The sequence below is a fragment of the Pleurodeles waltl genome, chromosome 6 (genome assembly GCF_031143425.1).
Source record: "Pleurodeles waltl isolate 20211129_DDA chromosome 6, aPleWal1.hap1.20221129, whole genome shotgun sequence".
NCBI classification, from domain to species: domain Eukaryota; kingdom Metazoa; phylum Chordata; class Amphibia; order Caudata; family Salamandridae; genus Pleurodeles; species Pleurodeles waltl.
The window spans coordinates 1,638,271,143-1,638,295,047 of record NC_090445.1 but is presented as its reverse complement, the minus strand read 5'-3'; the positions used below and the strand labels follow the sequence as shown (position 1 = coordinate 1,638,295,047).

Below are 23,905 nucleotides of genomic sequence, written 5' to 3'. Positions count from 1 at the left end.
GGGACCACTGCCTACTCTTAAAAAAATGAAAATAAAAAACTTTTCATTTTTCTTTTTTAAATGCATCCCATTTTCCTTTAAGGAAAACGGGATGCATTTATAAAAGAAAGAAAAAAAAAAAAAAAAAAGGATTGCTTTATTGAAAAGCAATCACAGACATGGTGGTCTGCGGAGCCCAGCAGGCCACCATCCCTGTGATCATAGCCATTCATAATGGGTTGCAAATTGCGACCGACCTCATGAATGTTAATGAGGTAGGTCGATTTGCAAGCCATTCGGCATCTCTAAATGAAACTCCTGGAGTGTCATACATTCAAATAGCAATTACATAATTGTGATTCGCAGATAATCACAAATAGGTAATCGCTATTTGGAAAAATGATACATCGGGCCCTAAGTGATTTAGTGTCAATCCAAGTTTTGTTATAGAAAGTGTCTGAGATGATTGTAATGGGAGCTCCTGAGTCATCCATCATATTGAGTTTTACAACCGCAATGTGTACATCTATCAAAAGACCCCTAACAGGTTTCACATCTTTACCATTTAACTAAAGTGGAAGAACAACCTTTGATAAGTCATGTGAACATTCCTCTGTGGCAGAATCAATATCCACCTAACCCACTCAAACACTACCTTTAACACTCTTACAAACATTATGGAAATGACCCAGTTTATGACATTTATTACACTTTTTTCATAAAGCTGGGGTTGAAGTGTTCTTGCCTAGATGTGCTTTTGACCCACACCTCTAACAACATGGCAAACCCTTATTTTGCGAAATTCGACATTTTTTTATCTTTGGAAGATAATGCATTACTCTAGCCTGGGAAATCTGCATAGCATTCAAGTCATGAGATGTGGTTTCACCAGCAATACATGTGCTGGAGACTATAGAACGTTCAATGGCCTTTGCCATATCTAAAGCTTCAAAAATGTGGGATCACGACAGCTGAGTAAGCGTTCTTGGATCTTTTTTAAGTTGCAGCAATAAACAAATTGATCCCAGATGTAAGTGCCTATTGCAGTGCCAAAGTTGCAGTTTTCAGCTACATTTCTGACTGCTGAAACGTAATCTTCCACAAATTATTCTGGAGTTTATTTCCTTTTAAATAAATACTATCTTTCTAAGAGTATGCTTGATTGTTCTGTGAATTTGTTTTTAGTCTTGTGATTGTTTCAGTATATTCATTCCAATCATCAACATCCTCAGTTGAGTATATAACAAGTAAGTGACCAAAACTTTGTTGAACTTCAGAGCCTATATTACTAAAAAGGATACCTGCTTTCCTTTTTGGTAAAAACTTTTCTGCATCTATGGCCATTAAATAGTTTCCAAATGACCTAAACTACTTATTCCAAACAAGTGGTGGTTTGCCTGGATTCTGTCAAAAAGGCTGAATTTGGACAAATTGTTGAATACCTGCCATTTTGTGTATTTGAATATTAATATCCAAATGCTAGTACATAGATGCAAGCTTAAAATACCTTTTAGATATTTATCAGTCAAAATCCACAGCTATGTTGCTCTCAAAATGTTGAGTATCTTCACTGGTGCTGTAAAGTCTAGTTGCGCTGCATTTACAGTTCAAAGTGTCAAGCTGCAACTTGTTTTTTTTTTTTATTGTAATCATTATACGATGGGTGATAACTCAATCAGATATGGCTGCCAAGCGCATAGCGTAATGAAGTCATCACATTTTTGTTGTTTGACTGAAAAGCACCATGAATTAACTAGTGCGCATGCATGAAGTGCACCAATAATGTGCTGGAGATATTAAGGGGCATGAGAGGCTCTCGCGTTGATCAGGCTGTAACTCTGGATGAGGGGCAAACGAGACACTATCGCGCCAGACACTCCTGCGGCGGCTCTCCAAAAGTGATCTAATATTAATTACGGCATGCTGAAATTAGCAATGAGCCTCTAGCAGCACCCACCATTCATACAGAGTGTCTTATCAGTGCAGAAACACCAGCAAGTCTTACAATTTACTCATGAGCGAGTTAGAAGACCGTGACACAGCCTAAAAGCGTCTTTTGACGTAGACTGACTCCACACAGAAAGAAGCATGGCTTGAGTCACACCAATAGTCCTTCGAAGAGCATGCAGAACCCTCCGACACTCTTCCAGCGGTTGACTTCATAGTGGTCAGTAGACAGTGCACATCTGTACAATTTTTTCCTTTTTAATTTTGTTTCTTCCTTTATCACCAAATATATTGTGAAGTAAATTAACATCCAGGAAGCAAATCAATGAGAAGTTGTAGAGTTACTGAATAAGACAGGAGCTATCGTCTGGCATGCCTGGACTTCATGAATCCCAGCTGCAACTGCCGGATTTGTAGTTGGATATCATCAGGAAGGAATGCAGAACAGTGAGGCACATTAAATGTAATACAGCGCGTGACCATGTTATTTTGTGAGCTTTAACTGTACAATAAATTGACACTAAAGGACTGAGAAAGTAATAGATTTAAAGAAGGACTAAGTACAATCATTGCAATGTGTCCCATGCCCACTATGAAATGATACAAAGTGCTTCTCTGTCTGGAAACTACACATATGCCATTATGTCTGTGTCACGGTCACAGAAGCTAGGGACATATTGAGGTCCACATAATGGTTTTGATGTCACAGTGGATCAGTGTTTAATCAGTGGCCTATGTCAGGGTGGAGCGTGCGCAGTGGTTACATGAACTAGAGAAGAAGTCAGTACCAAGTTATGGTGCCTTTGCGCCTTCGGTTTTGAGGGTGTAAGGGTACTAGGAAGACGTGTGATCAGAGCTGGCCTTTGTTAAGATAGCACAATAGACGAAGGAAAATTATGCACCCTTGCCAGTGATTTAAAAGAGGCAGCAGGAAGTCCTTTAGTTTTCACTGGTCAGTACCTGGATCAGCAAGGACTGGCTCCTGAACACAAATATTCCCGGTTCTCTCACAGCTCAGCTAACTCTATTATGGCGTAGCTGCCTCACAGAGATGATGGTTTTCTTGATGTGCGTCAGCCGGGATCAGGGGGTGAAGGGATGGCAAGGGGAGTTAATAATATCTCCCAGGGTATCACACTAAAGGACTAGAACCACTTTAAACTAGCGAACAGGTAAGGAAAGGGCTTGAGCAAGAGGAGAAGAGCTCTGCTGTAGTCATAACCTTAATGCACAAAGCTCAATGCGCCTCTCAAAATATTGGCACCCTGGGCGTGGACCCAAATCGCCAATGCTAAAGCCGGCCCTGTGTGTGATAGAGGTTACAAAAGACGGAGGTCATCCTCTAAGATTTCATATGTAAAGTGTTTAAGAAAGTGATGATGTTGGGCGTGCCACAATGGTTTCTGAGAGCGTGTCTGTACCTAACCGCCTGTGGTGAAATGCGTGCCACGGCTGCGGAAAGCTGCACAAGCAAGTTCCAACGGGCCGCAGTTACTTTGTCTGAAAATAGTTAAATGCATCACAGGTATTCTAGTTTCGCTTTTAATATTATGAGAACCGGAACAAAAATACCAGCATGCCAGGCACGGAAACTTAAAATGTCATTATTTATATAAGGTGCAACAGAAGCTATAGGACCACGGGTAGTAAAAGGACCTCCAGCGTGCTACTTACATGGACCGTCCATGAATTCAGCCTGCTGTTCGATGTCCGTTATTGATCTTATTAACCTATACCATTTGCGGTACTGTTAGCATTTCCGGGTCACATGACAGCCAATCCCACGGCCGAAAATATTTTGTGACTGTCAATATGTAAGGTCATTTAGCAGTGGAGGATTTGGAACATCGACCAATCAAAGTGCCCAGTACAAAATTCCCGCGTGCTGATTGGCTACGGAGCTTGCAAGTGTTGGAGTCAATCTTCGCAAGTTGACAGAGCCGCTCTCTTTAGAGCGGGTTGAACTTGACTTTGCTGGCAGGGATACTAGGGTGAGTCAGAGGCAGACACTGGTGATACCCTTGTTCTGAAGGGGCAGGCCTTGCTGCTGCCGATCGCAGTACTGAATGGGGTTGGGTAGAGTTAGATATTTGGGACTGCAGTATGGGGAATGGTTGCCCGGGGCTTCGAGAGTGAGTAGTGGTCAGCCCGATCTCAAGCCTCTCTCTGCGGCCTTTTGGGTAACTGACGGATCCATTCACGAATAGTGCACCGAGAAGCCACCACTAGACACTGCTCATTTCCTGGGGTTCATGCCGTACACCAGAATGCCACGGGGACCAGAACACAGCAGAACACTGGGTGGCAACTTCGGAAGGGGGCATTTGGCATGTCCAGCAAAATTACTGTTATTTGGTTATAGAGGCTTTATTGACTGCTCCTTGGCCTTGATATGAGACTGTGCAGGGTTAGTGCCAAGTTTTCCGACTGTGTTTTCAGTGTGCTTATGTGTGAAATTTCATCGCATTATGTGTAACTCAAGCTGGTACAATTTTCTGCAAACGCCCCAAATATGAGCGATGTAGATTGACTCTGAAAGCTATCATTTGCTTACTTGAAGTTATGAACTGCACCAAATGCGGTAGACGTAGCGTTGCTTTAAACCTGTTTATGTTTATTGATACCAACAATAAATGTGATTACATATACATGCCCGTGGAGCTGTTCTAAACAACCAGGCTACTGAACCTAAACCATTTAATACAGCTGGATGAATCGGCATAAGCCCAATATGGATATCAATCAACCTTGTAAGTGGGGAGAAAAGTGTAAATCCCCGAATGTGAAGTGCTATTAGTTAGGGCGGACTGCTAGAAGGTGCCAGTCACACAAGCTTTCGGATGATCACAAACGCACTGCACTTTAATGATTCTCAGTGAATAACATACCCACCCTCCGTCAAATACATTTGAAATATACATATTACTCAATTTTCTTAAGTTGTCTTCTGAAAAGTAAACGTGTTGATGTGCAAATGTATCGCACTGCTGATGTGAAGATCGTCTTACATTCAGATTTTGACACCACTAAAGGCTTACTGCTTTCACTAAACATCATAAAAGAGTTTAATTTCTTGATTGTTGCCTTTGCAACAGCACCCTGTCTTGACAAGTCAGGGCTCTGATGAAGTGCTGTCATGTGTAGTTGCTAAATGTAAGTTGTCCTCTCCACCTCATCTTGTGTGAGCACTCAGGCTGGAGTGTCTTTTACAGCCAATAACATATTGCATTCTCGAACATGTAGTTTTACAATTTTTTTATTGTCGGTTGCCTAAAAATTAAGAACTCACTGGAAGATCATCACGCGTATCTCGTCCTCGCCAATATAACGTGTTACTAAACTTTAGGACCAATAAATGGTTGCTTGGGTGTGTGAGAGGGTTGGAACACCTGCCAACACCTTTTAAAAACAACCCTTTGTCACAGCTGTATTCTTACCCATGGCTCATTTCTGTACTATTTTAAAGCGCTTTTCCAAACACTTGCATGCATGCAATTATGTTTGTTTTTGCTGAATTTGAATAGAGAAAAACAAACTGTCTATATTGTCGCCTTTTCTTTTAACCTGACTTTGGTTTTTTTCTGCAAATTGATCCTTACACGTGATGTTTGCATCCCACTCAGCATGATAAGCACATTTTTAGGGGTGGCGTTGTTGGATTATACCAGTACTGAAAGAGCTACAGTCAGCCCTGAGCCACCAAACACCCTCAACCGGAACACCACTTAGAGAATAGTCTACAGTGGCCCTCACACTGCTCCCCATCACACTTGGGCTCGACAGCTGGCAGCATGCCTTTTGAAAGGTCTTTCTGTGTCAGGAATGCACCAGTGCACTGGCTTAATCTCTTGAGCAAGTATGTCTCTGATGCAGCCATGGTTTTGCTTACAGCCAGGTGTAGGAGAGCCTCAGTTAGGTGCTTTGCCACAGACACGGGTGATCAATGCCATGTCTCCCTGTCAGTGAGCCTGAAACCTACTCCTTTCGAGTGGAGGTGGCAAGGGAAAAACAGGCCAGCTGTTGATTTTTCATTTGCGCTTTGTTTATGCCTTCAAACACATACCACAGGCCAATCGTCAACCGCTTCTGCTGTGGTTTGGCATAGTGCACAGTAGCAAGAGGCACTGGGTGCACCAGTTCCTGGAGGCCAGGTCAGTGTCGGTGGTCTTATAAAATGTCACAGCCAAGTTAGGATGTTACTTACCTATGCCTTCTACCCACCCTGGGGTATGGGTCATCAACCAGGACTCTCCAGCCATCTCTGTGCTGGGCTTTTCTTTTAATCTGACTCCAGGTGTAACCCATCTTCTTTCAGTCATCCTTGAGGCTTTGACACCAGGTATTTCTTGACCTTCTTCTTTTCCTTCTCCCTTGAGGGTTCCAGGTGAGTGCTTGCCTGGTGGCGTTTGTTGCAGGCTTGCAGAGTGTGTGACCTGTCCAGCCCCATTATCTTTTTCATGCTTTCTTCATGAGCAGGGAGACGGAAAGTCAGCTGCCATAGATCATTGTTGCTGATGGTGATCGGCCAATGGATTTTAGAGTATTTTCCTCAGATAGGTGTTGAAGGTCTGGACTCTGTTGGTGGTGGTCACTGTTGTCCTCCGAGTTTCTGCTTCATAAAGAACAACCAATTGTATTTGGTGTTAAATAGCCTGATCTTGGTTTTCAGCATTAGGTCCTTGGAGCTCCGGATCTTCTTTAGATCACAGATTAGGAACCACTTCTATAGATGAATGAAGGCAGCCATTACTTTGACGATTCTTGCCTTGACGTTGGCATCTGACGCCCTGCTTGTTTGTGACACGGCCCAGATAGGTGAAGGCCTCAACCTCTTCCAGTGCATTGCCTTCAAGCGTGACTGCTGTTGTGATGGCTATGTTAGTCTTCAGGATTTTGTTTTTTACCTGTGGATGTTGAGGCCAAGTTGTGCTTATGGGGCTGGCAATTTCTTGGTTTTCTCTTGCATCTGCAAATGCAAGTTAGTATGTTGCACACCCCTAACTGAGTAGTCCGTTGATTAGCTGTAGCATGCCAACTACCCCATTTGAAAGTTACTAGAAGGAACACAGAAGAACGTATAACTGCTGGCCACAGGGATAGAAATAAAACACTTAGTTTATCTGCTCAGCTGAGTTGTGTGACAATTTTTGCCTTTGAAGGTATGCAGGAATTTGACATAAAATGTGTTACTCTAGTACTTGATCAGTGATACATGGCAGGCGGTTTTGTTCCTTGCACCCGTACATGGGTCTAATTCTGCATGATTGCACCCATAAGAGGGTAACATTGTGCATGATTGCAACTGCACTCAGGTCATATTGTGCAAGACAACGCCAGTATTTTGGGCTTATTCATCATGACACTGTTACACAGGTCGCAATTTACACAACACTCATGTAAAGGTCGCATTGTGCATGGCATCCATATGCATGCCACATTCTCCATGGCACCTGGATTCAGTCACAGTCAGCACAGCACAAGTTCTTAGATTACGGTTTACGTGGCACCCATTCACCGACCACGTTCTGGATGGCAGCCACACATAAGTCACATTCAGCATGGTACCCACACTCTGGTGGGTTTTCAATGTTGCTGACCTTCAAACGGAGTAAGTCTGCATTGATAAATAGAGCATATTTCACATCCTTTTTGTCTTCACAATTTCTGTAATTTATTGGCATTTTTCTTTATTACCAAACCCTATTCCACCCTATTTCTTTCCTTGCCATTATATTTATTAATAACATTTTAACATTGTTCAACAGTTTAATGATGTTTTAAGAACTAGTTTGCATAAAAACAAATTCTGCATAATTGGTTCCTGTTTTCAGACTTAGAAAGGAAATTGGTAATGATTAGTATTCGTCATTTAGTTTCAGTGATCTAACACTCAAAACATGACTTTGGTCTAACATTTTTGAATGGTGGTCAACCATAAAGTAGACTAAGAAATTCGATACAGAGATGTGTGTGCATCTTTCTTATCAGCAGAAAAGGGTGTTAAAGATAAATGGATGGATATGTGAAAGGAAGGGCATAGAGAAAGATTTTGACTAAATAAACACAGTTTGTCCAAACAGTACTAAACATAGATTTCCAGAGTTTGTGTAAGCTTCTTCTTGGTGACCCTCCCACCTATAAAGATACAACTGGACCTGTGCACAGAACCCTCTGTTTAATTTAGGATCATACTTTAGCTAACCTGTAAATGTTTGTAGGGTAGTATAGCAGCTACAAACTTTTCTGATTCAGCCTTCACAGAGTAAATTTAATCCAAGTATTGTTCATTTCACATAGGTAATTACTGAACTATTTAGCCTTGTATTGTTGACAGCTCTCATAGGGTTGCTGATACCTGACTGCTAGTATCGCTATCTCTGGCACATTTGCCTTCCATTGCATCCTTATGTTTTGCGACCTGAGCAAGATAAGAGCTCTACAACGCCAAAATGCCTCATACATAGGTCTCTCTGCAATTTCAACACTGAAAAGCAACCACTCCCGCTGTGTGCTTCCTTTGAACAAATGCACTTCAATGCCTCATAGGGATATACAATGGTATATTATTGAAATAATAAAGATAAACATACTGGCAAGTCTGCAACTTCTACCTGTTTCTGGCCAGAGGAGAGAGCAGTGTGCCTCTTCACTGACCCACAATGACAGTTGGACCTGTAATGTCCTGTCCTGCAGTCCCAGCCCCTCTGGTGAGGCCTTGAGTTTAGGTGTACGCTGCCTGTGGCAGAGATTGTGAAAAAATGCTGAGTGAAAGTGGAGAGCTGTGTGCCACTCAGGGTGACTGGGAGGCTGCATAATAACTGTGTAACATAGTGCATCCGTAGATCTGTCTTGGGGCAGTGTGTGGTAAGGGGAGAGGCTTTTGACACAGTCCAATCTGCCTATGCAATCCTTAGTACCCATGCTGATATGAGGAAGGAGAACAGATTCGTACACCGTCTTGTCTCCTATGCAGGACTGAGTACACTTGACATTCCCTTTATTTATCTTTCGTAGGTCTGCATATCACTGATACAAACTGCCAGTTTCTCCAAGTTTGAAAAGCGAGCGGAGTAGCAGCCTCTGCACCTGAAGAACTTTCCTTCTGAGACCCTGAGGATGTCCCTAACACTGAGTCTCAAGCACATCAGCACAGCTATGTCGTTGATGTACAGGGGTTTAAATATGTGCATCGTTCTGCCCCTCCTTGCCACCTGTTAATATACAGGGCCCTCAGTCATGGCAAATGTTGTAACTCCCAGCCCTGCAGATAAAAGGACTTAGGTGCCAGTGCTGCCTGTGAATATACTGGGTTCACCCAAATGTTCTTCCTTGCCTTGGCATGTTCAGAAGACCTTAGTCCTGTGTAGCCCTCGGATGTCATTCTGTCTCTAGAGTCTGTTCTGGCCATCTGTGTCCTCCACGGTAATGGGAGTCAAGCAGTGCACACATTTTCCTGGTCCAATTTCAGCAGTTCTGCATCTTATCAGCAGTGCTGTGCCACAAAGCATTTTTGGACTTCTGGCTGCTGGTAGAACATTGTGGGAAGTGGCTCAGAAATCCCAGAATGTGGTGTGCTTTTGGATAAAAAAGCAAAGATTGGTTTAAGGTGTGACACTGTGCTTTAGCCATTTTCCAGTGAGTTTAGTTTTGTGCTCTCCACTAAAACCAGTTTTTACTTTACTATTACACCCTGAGAAAGAAAACCAAAAAAGTAATATTTTGTTCTTCAGGGAAAAATAATGAATACCAAATGCAGCAGATTTTTACATATCAAAACAATTAATTTTTTAATGTACTAGAAAACAAAATCTATAAAAATCCAAACTTTAATACAAAGTTAATTAACATTGTTTCCCTATACAGTAACTTCACAACATTGAACTAGGTCCCATCTATGTATATCGATTTGCACAAAATTATAGCCTGATCAACATCAGTGGGATCGCCGGCATCTTTGCGGAGTTCCGTTGTCTGGCCTCCCCCAACTCGCGACTGAGTTCGGAGTGGTGAGGTGGGACACTGCTATTTTTGCAGGTCCAAGTAGGCCTGGTGGATGCGGACAGGATGGGACATAACTGGCCCAACTAAACTGCTTCCTGGGCCCGCGGGAATCCCAGCCGGGGATGACAGAGTGTACCGTTCCTCCTTTGGCACCCGCTGACTACTGCTGGCACTGTGAGGCAGATGCTTTGGAGGTCTGTGGGCCAACGGGGTCCTCAGGCAGAATAAGCGTGCAGATGGAGGCCGCAAAGCAGCACTTCTCTCCACCCCTGGGCCACAGAGACTGCACCTCACTGCTAACGGAGACCGCCCCCCCCACCCACAGGTAAAGTGCCTAGGAACATGCGGCAAGCTGCGGCCATGGGGCCAGGGGCACCTCAGGAGGGCTCCGACATCTGCCCATCCGCCGAAGAATTGGGGTGAGACTCCGCCATCTCGTAGTGACTGCGGGCCCCTCTTTGGCAGGGCGACCACCACTCATACCTGCGCCGCAGGACTGCCCCTTGGATGGTGAGTGCATAGGTCATGCCGCTTGGTAAACACCCCCACACACCAATCAGGATGCCAACAGGAGCGTAGACTAAAGACAGCCCCCTTGCGTCCCTCTGGTAAAAGTCGCAACAGCAGGCCATGGACTCTCCTCTGGTGATGGAGGACAAGGCCTCAGGACTCGCACCAGCGGCTCCGTTTACCCAGGCATGTATGGACAACTTCCTAAAAAAAAAAACTGCTCGCTGAAATAGGCTCCCTTAAGATTGAATTTAAATCATGCATTCAGGAAGTTAAACAAGATATTGATGGTCTGGGGAACAGAGTAAATTATATAAAGCAGACCCTGAATGAGCGAACAGAGGTCCTGGAGGTGCTATCGCTTCCAGTGGCCACCCTGGAAGAGCAGCAATTGGACATCCACCTGAAACACGAAGATCTGGAAAACCACAGTCGCAGGAACAACATCCACATGCAGGGGTGTCCCGAAGGTAATGGAAGGTCCAGGCGACTTGTCTTTGGTGGCCGACCTTTGGCATGCTGTCCGCTGGGACCCAGGCACTTCACCTGCCCCCCCTTCCCCCCCCATGCCTGATAGGACCCACAGGGTTGCAGGCCCATTGCAGTGCACTGATTTCCCCCCCCCCCCCCCCCCCAGTATGCTCAACCGCATACATTTCTATGTCGAGAAAGAAGAAATCCTACAAGTCTCATGGAAAACAGATTTGATCTACAAGGGACATACCATCCAGTTGCTCCAGGACTTGGCTCCGACCACCTTAAGGCACCGTAGAGACTTCTACCCTGTCACAATTAAACTCCACGAGCTCCACATCAGCTGTCAATGGGGCCATCCTTTTGCCATTATCTTTGAGAGGGAGGGTAAATGGCAAACGCTCCGATTTTTAAGGGTAGCCCAGCCCCTTCTGAACCTGCAATCGGGCTCTGAAGAGGCCACCTCTTCGCCACCATGCACTCCAGATGCATGAAATCTTCCTCCTTTATGGTCCATGGTGTCCTCTCGCCCGGCATCCAAACGAGCCAGGGACCGTCAGATGTGGTAGGGCCAGCAAGATGTTATCCAACACCTGAAAAACTTAAAAAAAAACTCAAGCGCCTGCCGTCGACTCTGCAACCACCTGAATTCCACTGGCCCACCTCTGCACCCTGAAATGTGATGGCCCGTGGGTTCCCCGAGCATCTCTCTGATCAACCGTGACTAAGCTACTTGCTACCGAGCTGCTCCCGGAACCCAGACCCTCGGGGAGTGATGTGCCTTGGTTGGCCAGTGCCGCCGTGCGCTGTCCCCATACGAGTCTTGACAACCTTTTAGGGCCCACTTGGCCTACCGTGCTGTTGTTCTGTTATGTGCATAACTGTCTGTATATGCTTCTCTTTGTCCTTGCCTGGCCTCACACAGCTTCATTTCTCCAACTGGGGTTCTCCGGTATTGTGGAACCATGTTACTAGAAATAGTGACAGTTTGTATATGCCAGATGCACCTGCTATTGCCCACCCCCTCCTTGCTGCCCACCATGAGCTGCCTAAACACAAAAGATATCGCACACCAACTGCTGAAACTCTTATCATGACCGCAGCCATCTGCATTAAATTCCGTACAATTAACGTTTGGGGACTTAACTGACCTAATAAAAGAAAGCAGATTTGGAGATGTTCGCAGCCCTCAAGCGAGACATCATAGATAGGGGATTGGTAGATGCCTGGAGGAGCATAACCCGCCGCAAAGGACTATTCATTCCTTTCACATGTCCATCAGTCATATTCACGCATCAACTACCTTTTTTCTCACACACACCTTGCTACTGGCCCTAACAACCTCCTCCATTACTGACATCTCAGTCTCTGATCACGCCCATGTGGAACTGAGTTGCAGGGGGTGGGTGGGGGGAGAGGGTTCCCTTGCCTTCCCCTCAGTGGCGCCTCTATCCATCTATATTAAGAGACCCAGTAGACGTTGAGACAATTTGCACCACCATAGCTAACAATTTTGACTTGAATGCCCAATCAGACGTTTTGGCACATGCGCTTTGGGATGGATTAAAGGACACCTTTAGAGGTGAGATCACCTCCATTTCAATCGCACGTAGAAGGCCTGGTGCAGAAGGGTCTGACCACAGAAATCAAGGACCTGGAACGTCAGGCTCACGCTAATTCCACCAGATGCATTAGATGGTAAATAGCCCTTCTACAGGGTCAACTCTGATCTATCTGCACCAACAAGGCTGAACACACTCTCCTGTCGCTTAAAGAAAGATATTATGAAGGGGGCAATAAGGTAGGGGCCCTCTTAGCACACAAACTAAGACAACAATGTGCTCGAGCCAACATTCCAGGTCTAACAACTATGCAGGGCGAATGGGCTATGACAGACTTGGCAAAAAGGCAAGCCTTTCACAATTGTTACAAAGCCTTGTATACCAGTGAAGAGGCCCCTTCTGAAACCATCGCACAATTTCTGACAGGCTGCCAATGGGACCAGCTGGTCCCTCTACCCACAGTCCTGCTAGTGGCCCCCATCATTTCAGGAGACATCAGGATGACCATTAAAAGGCCTCCCCCTAGGGAAGACACCAGGACTCTGCCAGTAGCCTTTTTTGTTGTAAATTTCTTCCACAGCTGCAAGATCACTTGTCGGCCTTATATAACTCTTTCACCGCCACACATTGGGGCTAACCCTCACTATGCCAGAGGCAGAGATCTCTCTAATACCAAATCTAGTTGAGGTCCCGAGTTTGCACCTCATACGCCCCATAGTGCTCTTAAACATGAACACTAAAGTTTACACGAAAATCCTAGCTAACATATAGGAATCCTACCGCCCCTGCCTTATAGATCCAGATCAGGTCAGCTTCATCCATAATAGGCAAGGGCCTGGCACACCTAGTGGAGGAAGCAGATCAACATGCCATACCTGCTTGTCTTCTTTCACTCGATGCAGAGATGGCAGTTGACAAGGTTAGTTGGCCCTTCCTCCATCCCGTGCTTCAAAACATAGGCCTGAGTCCCAAGATGATCGAAAGAATAATGGTCCCCTATGCCTCCCCAAGTGCGAGAATCGGAGTCAGCTGAGGCTTATCCACACCTATTTACCTGGGCAGAGGCACCAGGCAGGGTTGCCACCTCTCAATCCTTATTTTCACCCTAGCGTGGGAATTGCTGGCGGCTGCCAAACGGCAAACGGAGGACGTGGTAGGACTTCCCTTTAACCGGCACCCCATAAGATTGCCCTATTTTCCACTGACCTCCTGTTGATACTTACGCAGCCGAGCAGATTGCTACCAATGTTGGTCTGCATATTCTTAGGCTTTGAAAAATTCTCAGACTTGAAGATCAACCTGGCCAAGTGTCAGACCCTAAACGTAACTACTCCCCAGACAGACTTACTGTCTATTCAGTCACTCACACCATTACAGTGAGCCAACGGCCATATCCAATACCTCAACCTACGCCTTACCCCCACGCTGTTAACCTGATCAGGCGTCAACTGGTTGATCTGTCAGAAATCCGTAATGGAGGAGCTGCGTTGTTGGAGGCCCCTTCAGGTATTCTGGCTAGGACGCCTCAACACAGTTAAGATGTCTCTTCTGCCAAATATGATATACCTTTTCCGATGCCTCTCAACTCCTATCCCTCAAGACAAAATTCTGCGCCTCCAATGAGACATCCAGCATGTTAGCTTGGGGTGCAGGGGAACGACCCCGCTTCTCCATTGCCATACTGATGCTCCCTCATGACCGGAGAGGACTGGGGTGCCCCAATCTCTTGAGTATTATTGGGTAGCCCACCTCCACTTTTTCTCGGAGTGGGTCGTACATGAAAGTGACGAACACTGGCTACACATGGACCGAGCTGTGGCCTGTCGCCCACTCTGGGACCTAGCATGGCTCCCAAGGCATGCAAGAACTAGGAGTGCCTACCTGTGCGTCCCTGTGAAAACAGACATGGACATATGGGACAAACCTGCAATACGACTGGTTCTCTCCAGCTTCCCCTCTCCCAATAAACCTCTAGCGTGCAACCCCGACTTCTTCCCCTGTTGCAACCTAATTCGTACAGCCATTGGCACGAATGAGAGTGTTGTACTCTTCATGACTTATTCAGGGGGGAGATCTTTAAATCCTTTGAGCAATACCGACGAGAGTTCGAATTCCCTGACTCGGCGAGGCTCCAATATTATCAACTCTGTCACTGGGCACTTCTCCCAGATAACACGAAGAGGGCTAATCGCAGAATGACAGCCTTTGAGGCCCTGGTTTGGGTCTTATCAAACTCAAAGGCACTCCGATATGGAAGGCAAATTATCTACAAAGCAGTAGGAGCGCCTGTGGTGGGAGATACCCAAAATCTTTCTAAGGATACCCCAGAGGAAGACAGCATACAATATCATGACACGCTGGTACCTTACCCAGACACGCTCCATACAATTTTCCCCTCAAACTCCAATGCTTGCGCTGCTCCTTGGCCCTGGCGGACTTCATACATATCTGTGGTCATGCGCTAGCATTACCCCTTTCTGGAAGAAAATTCTCAGCCATACAAGGGGGAACAATAGGCTACTCACTTCCTGATTCCTTTACGGTTGCCCTGCTGGGTGCACGACCCCCCCTCTTTGCAAGCGATGACCCATGCAGAATGGTACCTGCAGCCTCTCATACAAAGTTTCACCTGGTTAGAATACACATGCTTCACACCCCTCAGGCTCAAAGCCCTGTAGCTCTTCAACAGTTACTCACTTTCCTGAGTGAGCCTTGGCCATCCTCCCTTACCCCTTCTGCCCCTCACCACTCATTGACCCAGCATCAGGGACACAAGAAACTCGTAGATTACCATACCCTGGACTATATGACCTAGTCGCCCCGTTCTATACAGTCTGCCCCCTTTATGATTGTTACTTTTTTAAGTTTCCCCCCCTTGATTTAGTTGTTGGGGATGACCCCTTCCATAACGATGCACTGTACGCATCCTCTGTTTTGTAGCTCATGGACCCTCTGATTATCACACAAGTGCCCGAATGTTGTACCTAAATGCATAGGGACTGTTGATTATTATGTGCCTGGTTACTGTTACTCTGCCGCATTCAAGGCAGTAAATCTGTGCATCCACTTTGTTTTCTTAAAAATTCTAATAAAAAGATATTTGCAAAAAAACAAAAACAGAGAAAGAAACAAGGTATTAATAAGCAGAGACTTAAGCGGATTGTTCCACTATGCTGGTCTCAGTATCTTGAGGGTCTACAACTATTAAAATACGACACAGCACAGTTGATTGTTTTTGCCTTATCAATTGGGCACGGTATTAAAAAACCGAACCTTGTGAAGTAGTATGTTATGTACCAAAATCTATGTTGCAATCCTCTGTTTGTGGTCTCCTTGTTTGTGCTCTTTTTACATGAATTTTGAAGTAGTTACTTTATAACTGTTCGGTTTCTATGAAGGCTGTGCAATGGTGTGCCATAAATTAATTTGTATACAATTGTTGCACTTGCCACTTTATAATGATGCTTGATTTCCTTCACTGGTTTTCTTGTTGACGGTATGCTTACATGATTACTGCAGTAGTCACTTTATCATTGTTTGGTCTCTATGAATACGAGTCTTATGTACTACAAATTGTGAGTTTTATATTTTTGTTGCCTGGATTTTCTCTTATTTTAAAGATGATGTTGTGATGATTCTTCACTTTTTTTAATATGATTTTATTGTACTTTTATGGTTACCTATTGACCAAAAGAAAGTAATACTAGCAACATATGGTGGATTAAAGATACATTTCAGATGAGATTTAAATCCTATTCTTGGATATTGTGTTGGGCTCAACCTTTCTGTATAAGTGATGTAGCATATAAAAGACTAATTAGCTAATGATGGATATAATGTGAGTTAAGCGGTATTCTACTTGCTGTGTTATCATCCAAGAATATTGCATGATTGATATCAGTTCCCTTTCACTTACTAGTTAGGTGTGGTTGTATTTAAACATTATAACTGTGTCCAAATAGTTGTCTTCATCATCGATGGATAATGTTAGCTACATTTAGCTGTCATCATGGTAAGTGAACACTTTTAGGATGATTTTGCTAATATACAAACCATTAGCACAGTATTAAAGCACAGCTGACTTGTGTTTCGCTGATTCACTTGCTTCTTTGGGGCTGCATAATGGCAGAGTGTATGAGGAACAGTGCACATATAACTGTAAGTACCTACAACTAGCTAAGTAATATAAAATCAGTTGACTTTATATTTATATTACCTACAACTAGCACAGTAATATAAAATCAATTGACTTTATATTTACAACACCACCAACATTAAGGTCATTTAGTAAAAGACAGGTAGTTTTTTTAAAATAGATTCCTGTCCACACTTGCAAAGTCACTTGTATATAAATGCAGGTGCCTATAAGCATATGTGTTGTTTAGGTATTTTGATTCTCAAATTTCTCATTGTATCCACTTGAACATACCTGAGCATTTTCTAATCTTTCAAAAGCTTCTTCTGTTCTTCTTTCACTCTTGCTCTCATACCTTTGCACATTCATGGACTTATATAGGTGGTCATGTTATTATCATAACACATTTCTTTTTAGTTGATTTTGGATATCATAAAGCAAAGCAAATCCCAGTGCTAACTTTTAAAATTCAAAGCTTAAAAATCCAATATTTTGTTTTGTATTAGCAATTCAAATCTTGCATCTCACTTGACCAAGCCTCTTTTTACTGTCTGAAATCCTTATGCACACAAATCCTTTGTTCTGAAAGAAAGCCATAGAGAACCAACCCCCTATATAGGGAGTCAATACATTGAAAATCCTTTCTCTTTACTCTGTTGCCGTATAAATGCTGCTATTTCTTTCAATTAAATTAGTTTCTAGCTTTTTGAAAATGCATTAATGCTATCCTTGTTTCATACACCAATAATGAATTCCATTATACAAAGTCTAACAAAAGAAAGAAAGCAAAGTAATCGAATGTATTTGACCACCAAATTCAAGTTCATATGTAATTATTTGGTAACCATTATGCATGCATTGTGTGTATACAGATAAATAGTACAATCCCTTATGCATTGTTAGCCAATCAAAAAGGGACTCATCTTGTAATTTATACTAAACATTAGATTTTACAAACTAAGAAAAAAGGTAACCGAACACTACAAAACCCATTAAGAGATCATTAAATCCAGACTTTCACATTGTACATGTTTGGGCTGACACGCAAGCCTCTAAGTTTAGAAGCTGCTAACCAATTCACTGACGCCACTAACATAATCATAAAATGTGCACGTCTTGAGACGTTTAGTTTTAACTCCTTCATATATTTAATACTAATAGAGGTGCATATAAAAAGAGAGTCCTTATATTTTATATCTCAAACAAATATTTACATAGTGATCAAAGATATTCCACGCAAACATCAAAAAGTACGTAACTGAATAAAAGCTCTGCATCTCAGACTAAAACTCCACTATAGTTAGTGACATACATGCTCCTTAATACAAAGAGCTAGTCATGACACAAGTGGCCTCATTAGAAGTCACGCGTCGTCCGACCAGATGACACACTAACTCATTAATTAAATATACCTAATCATGACTTCAATAGATAATCCATTCTATAAATTGTGTAATAAAAACGTACATAGCAAAAATATCTTGTTTATACTTAGCAAACCACATATTGAAGTAGACAGAAACTGATTTGCTATTTTTGAATATATTAGTATAGTAGTTATCTTTCTTAGTTTGTAGTCTGTTTTTTCTTAGCTTCACATTGTATTTATCTTTAATGGCAAACATTAGAGGGGTCAGTTGACCAACATATATTACTATACCTATGATACATGATACGTTAAAATGGTGTTTGCTCTTATTATACCAAACGTGTGTAGTTTGGGTCTATATTTAATTCACATACAGTTGTTTTCAAGGTGTCAATCCACCATGTTTCATATATATACGTTTTTTTTGTTGCTCACAATCTTCTTCTGCATGACCTGATATTACTTGTTGTATGCCAAGTAAGGTAATCTGTCTAATCTCACTGTTGACATGATTGATCATAAATTGTATAACCTTTGGAAAATCAAGTACATGAGACCACACATATGCATATACCCACCTGTGTTTCTAAACATGTGTCTTTGCAAGTGCGAATTAGAATCGATTTCAAACAACTTCCTTTCTTTATGTGTATGACAGAAGAGTCGTTTTTGTGGTATTCTTAATACAAAGCCAACCGATTTTACATTAATGTGTTAGTTTCCGCACCTGCATATAATCTGTTCCTCTTTCACTCTGTTTCACACTGTGCAGCCCAGAACAAGCAGATGGCTCCGCAAAACACTTGTTGACTGTGACTGCAATTTTGTGCTAATGGCTTGTAACGCAAAAACCATCTGAACAGAGTTCACTAAACTTTATGACAACTAAGTGCACCTGAAATTATGCGTCAATGACAAAAACAACTACTTGGACAAATCTATAATATTTAATTACAATAATACTAAAGTACAAAGTGAAAGTGGACCTATTTGAATCATGTAATATTGTTAGATGATTCAGTAGTTTTGTGCAATACGATATATGTAGGTGGAATCCTGCTTAACGTTATAGAAATTTAATGCAGTTTATATTAAATTTTGGATTTTTAATTTATTCTGTCACATTAATAGCAATCAATAGATATACATTCTACCTATAAAAACTGCTATGTTTAGTAATTATTGTTTCTCCCCTTTTCTGGAGATGTGCAGGTCCACGGGGTCATGTTAATCCAAACTGGTATAATGTTAAATTATGATACTTTATTTTGTGTTATAAGCCCGAGCTGGAAGCAAGCACCTATATCAAAGGAGGGAGCCTTTAGCAACCGGTATAGGCCGAGAGAGAGGAGATATAGGGCTGTTAGAACATTTGTATGTGACAAAAGTCACATACAGTTGCAGTTTGAAGGCTCAGTGCTTTTTGCTATAGCAAACGTTCAGCAAACCCAAACTTCACCTTTGGCATGTCTACCTGTCTGTTTTGTGCAATAATGTGATACTTCTACACAGACAGACTTTACTGTGCACTTCATGTGCATTAGAAGTAGCTAACTGTAACCTAAAGTGAGCTGCTCAGGGATAGCAGAACTGGGCAGAGCAAATAAAGTGGCTCAGTTGCTCCCTCTAGAAATATTGATTAAGCGGGAGATCTGTGGGCAGGCACTAAGGGCCATATGTACGAAAGCTTTTTCCCATAGACACAGAATGGGTAAAATCCTTTGGTACATCTGGCCCTAAGTGTTTTCCACATGTGCAGTAGCTACTGATATAAGGTATTTAATTAATTAGTAAGAGAAACAATTTGGAAACACTGCCGGCACATACAATTTTTCTAGTAGCCTTATAGCTCTTCTGTTTCAGCCTATACCAGTTGCTAAAGGCTTCCTCCCTTGTTATAGGTGCTCGATTCCAGCTCTGGCTTATAACTCTGGGTTAAGGGCCTTTGACAACTGACATAGCCCTCAAAGCAAGCTTTATAGCTGTATTGCAAAGTCCTTAGCCTTAAAAGAGTGCTAGAAAAAACTATGAAACATGTCAGCTTTACAGTGAAGGCTTGTTCAGTTAGATTGATTTGTTCTTAATAAATGATACTTAAAGAAGAGCTAACCTATTGTTAAGTATTTTGTAATGTAACATTCATGGTTCCAGTCTGTTTCCTTTATCAACTGCACGCACTGCTTTGTTGATGAGGTGTGTGTCTATTTATGTATGTATATATTATTGTAGAAGGGTAGCTTGTGTATAGTGAAGGGTACATCGCAGTACATCGAGATGGACAACTAAATGTGGAATTAAAGTCCTCAACATTTGGAACTGCTTCTTGGAATTTGCTTTTAAGGTTTGGTAAAAATTTATAGCAGTCTATAGAGAAAAATATACAGGCAGTTTTGAACCCTTTTCAAGAACAGCTGTTTAATGAAAAACATGAAAAGTGAATGAGTTGAACATTTTCAATGAAGTTGAAAGTCCACAACTGTGTGTACCAGCCAGCTAATATCACAATTTTTTCATTTTGTCTCTTTTACTTGTGCTGTACTTTTAATTTCTGGCTATATTTCAGAGTCTCCTTACGTAAAACTATCTCCAAACAATATCTTTAATGTTTTTTCTAGACCAGGGGTGTTCAATGTGTGTCTTGGGGCCACATGCAAGGAAATGTTTGCGAGTACCCATGCTCTAGGCGCTTATATGTGTTGTGTAAACAAAAGAAAAACCTCAAATGGTTTCTTCTACATATATATTTCAAGGATACTTTCTCTTGGTTCCTCTCCCACTCCCTTACCCAACGTCCTGGTTAGTGGAAGCTGTATATTCATTTTGGGTTGCATTACGTAGTCGCCCTATGGTGACAGGGACAACATTCTGTATTACAACGTTTGTGTCACAGCCAGCATTTAACCAGGGATTACTATTGTTGTTCAAATCTCAACATGTTCCAAGGGATTACCTTCATTGTGCCAGTACATTGCAGGAGATTGCCACCATCTTTCCAGAAATTACCACCATTTTGCCAGATCATGCATGTTGCCTTCAATTACTTTCATGCCAGTGCTAGCATTTTACCAGGGATTACGCCATTGTGCCAGGACCAGCCTGATTCCTGAAATTACCACCATTATGCCAGGGCAAGCATGTCACCAGTGATTACTGCCATAGTGCCAGGGCCAGCATGATCCAGTGATTACTACAATTTTGCTGTGCGATTGCAAACATTTTACAACGAATTGCAATCATTGCGGCAGGGCTAGCATGTTGCTGGGGACTGACACCATTGTTGCTTGGCAAGCATTTTGACTGGCATTACAATGGTTGTGGCAAAAAGAGCATGTTGGCATACATTCCTATCATTGTCAAGCCACAAAAAATCACAAAAATGTTGCTAGACCTGCAGGCCTAATGACTTGAATATTCTACTCCACCTAACTGTAATGCTCATGACCCATAAATGTGTCTCAGATTGTTTGATTCCCAAGAAAATATATTATTTCACTGAGACACTTTTTTTCTTCATTTTCAAATATGTGAGTTCAGCAAGTCTGCTATACAAAACAAGCATTTGCGATACAAATGGTCTCACGTTTGCTTGATTTAGAGCAATTGGCATTGTAAATTAATAACTGGACTTTTCTTGCCACATAATGGCAACATGATCAACCTTGCCTCATAATTTGGTATTTTTCTGCTGCATAACTCCAGTGGCCCTTATATAACTAAAACACTTCCATTTACCTTCACCCTCTATCTGCAGCTAAAAATGAAAGTGTTGCCATTTAGCATCCTAATTTAAATATGCCATGCTAATTCCAATAGAATGACACTTTCACCACCCCACCATTGGAGTTGCTGGCTGGCTAACACATTTCCCAAAACAAGACAGCCACGGAGGAATAACAAGAAAAATAAACTAGAAGAGTCACCCAAACATACCTAGAGTGTTCAAACAGCCATAGTGTAATAAGGATGTTACGTTGGCCTGAATCATGGTCATAATTGCAACAAGGAGAGGTTAATGGAACATATACAATTATCACCCCTGGAGGATACCATAATGAAAATACCATTTGTAAGAAACATGGTCCTGTTACCATATAGTTAGCCCCTAGAGGGCCTAATCACATGAAAAGACAATGACTGAAAGTATTGCAGTATAACTATATATTTATTCCCTAGAAGGCATAATGTATTACACATTTTCAGGGCTAGCATGTCTACTACAATGAAATTACAAACAAGACCCTTAAAACACAAACTACTTTCAGCTGTAAAACAAACATTTAAGCCATGAGAGAGATTAAAAACACACAGAATCGAGGGAGGGGTTATTTATTTGGAGAGTCCCCACTAACCTAGTGTGGGGACCTATGGATGGTCTAGACAGAAAGAGCAGGTTGTGGTGAACATTTTGAAGGTGGTCTCATTGTCCTAGGACGACAACCACAGGTTGAGTTATGAGCAAAAATGTTTTGTAAAAGAATGTATTGCAAAGCATTATGGGACGACTAAGTGCATCAAATGTTGTAATATGTTAACTGTAATGCTCAGAACAGCCCCTAGAGGACACCACAATAAAATATAATTTGTAAGAAACATTGTAATATAATATATAATAATAATTAGGGGCTAATATAATTAGCCCCTAAAGAACATATATAGGGGGCTGGCCATCTATGTAGTGTTCAAAGCTAGGCACACTGTCCAAGGGGTCCAGGCAAACACATGTTGGTTTACAGGGGTAAAAATTAGCTTGCCTAAGGCTTTAATTTTTAGGGTAGCTTGGTCGAGCAGTTAGGCCAGTCTTGGAGGAGTGCAAACCATTTGTTGTACTCAGTGTCAATCATGCAACGCACACATTCAAAGGAATAAGTAAATACTTCAGATTTTTATGTAATTTTTAAGACTAATTATCGAAATTGGTACTTTTTGAGATATGTATTTCTGAAGTTTAATAAAAATAGTATTTTTGTGCATAATTATGCACTATAGGAATCAATGGAAAGTCCCCTTTGAAAATACATAAAAAATAGTACAGTTTGTTTACCAAGTTCTTCTTTTGTAGGTTGGTCGAGGTTGTCGGTGGGCACCCTGTGCCAGCTGGAGAAGTTCAGGTGGCTCCGGGTTCTGGCAGGAGCAGCAGTGAAAGGTCTCTGGAGCCGGTGCAGGCCCACTGCGGGGGACTACTTGAAAAAAGACTGCACAAGTAAGTTTAGAGGGGGTTCCTTGGGGTACCCTTGGAGTGTCAAGGTTGCAAGGGGTGAAGGACCCTTTGGGCACAGCAGGTTCTTTGTTGCAGGGCACAGGGCATCCGGGTGCAAAGTGAATCGGTGAGTCAGGGGCTGTGTGCAAAGATTCTCTTTGGAGCTGGAGGTAAATCGTTTTAAGGGTTGGTTGCAGGACAACGGGGGCACTCTGGTGGGAGGTCCAGGGTGTTCGTGAAATCCCTCTACTTGGGCTTCCTCCTGGTCCTTTTTCAGCCCCCGGCAGGTTGATTTTCCTGGTGTCCGACGTCAGCTGACCAATACCCAGAGTATTTGTACAGTTTGACGACTGGAGGGTGCAGTGCCACGCTTGCAGGATATTTTCTCACTGTCTTTCTGTTGGCGGGTCCAGCTGCGACTTCTGTTTCGGGAGTTAGCAGCTGGTAAGTGAAGTGACCCCCCCCTGGTTTGTTGGTTTCTTCTTGTTGCAGAATGGTACCTCCACTCTGGAGGGATTTCCTGGGTGATTTTCAAAACCAGGAGGCCCTCTGGGTTGTTTAGAGTTTGTCCAGTTGTCCAGCAGCACCCCAGCAGCAGTTTTGGGTCCTGGGTGCGATGGGGAGGGTTTGGCGCCTTTTGTTTTTGCAGCAGAGCCACAGTTCTCATGCCTTGGCTCTTCTTTGTGCTGGTCTTTTTGTCCATCGGATCTGATTATTCGGTCTAGGGATGC

General features: G+C 42.7%; 2 protein-coding genes across 7 annotated transcripts in view; one reads left to right on the top strand and one right to left on the bottom strand.

The window, feature by feature from the left end:
- RBM18 (RNA binding motif protein 18) overlaps positions 1-3,710 on the bottom strand; it is a 174,770-nt gene extending 171,060 nt beyond the window's left edge. The window contains exon 1 of the mRNA XM_069241533.1: positions 3,601-3,710. The gene's annotated coding sequence lies outside the window, so the exon portion shown is untranslated. The remainder of the gene's footprint in view (positions 1-3,600) is intronic.
- A 108-nt stretch (positions 3,711-3,818) lies between these two features.
- MRRF (mitochondrial ribosome recycling factor) overlaps positions 3,819-23,905 on the top strand; it is a 103,235-nt gene continuing 83,148 nt past the window's right edge. For 2 of the 6 annotated variants that reach the window (XM_069241526.1, XM_069241528.1), the window contains exon 1: positions 3,825-3,917. The gene's annotated coding sequence lies outside the window, so the exon portion shown is untranslated. Of the gene's footprint in view, positions 3,918-23,036; positions 23,178-23,905 lie in introns of all 6 variants that reach the window. The other 4 variants (XM_069241532.1, XM_069241527.1, XM_069241529.1 and 1 more) reach the window with 4 other exon arrangements.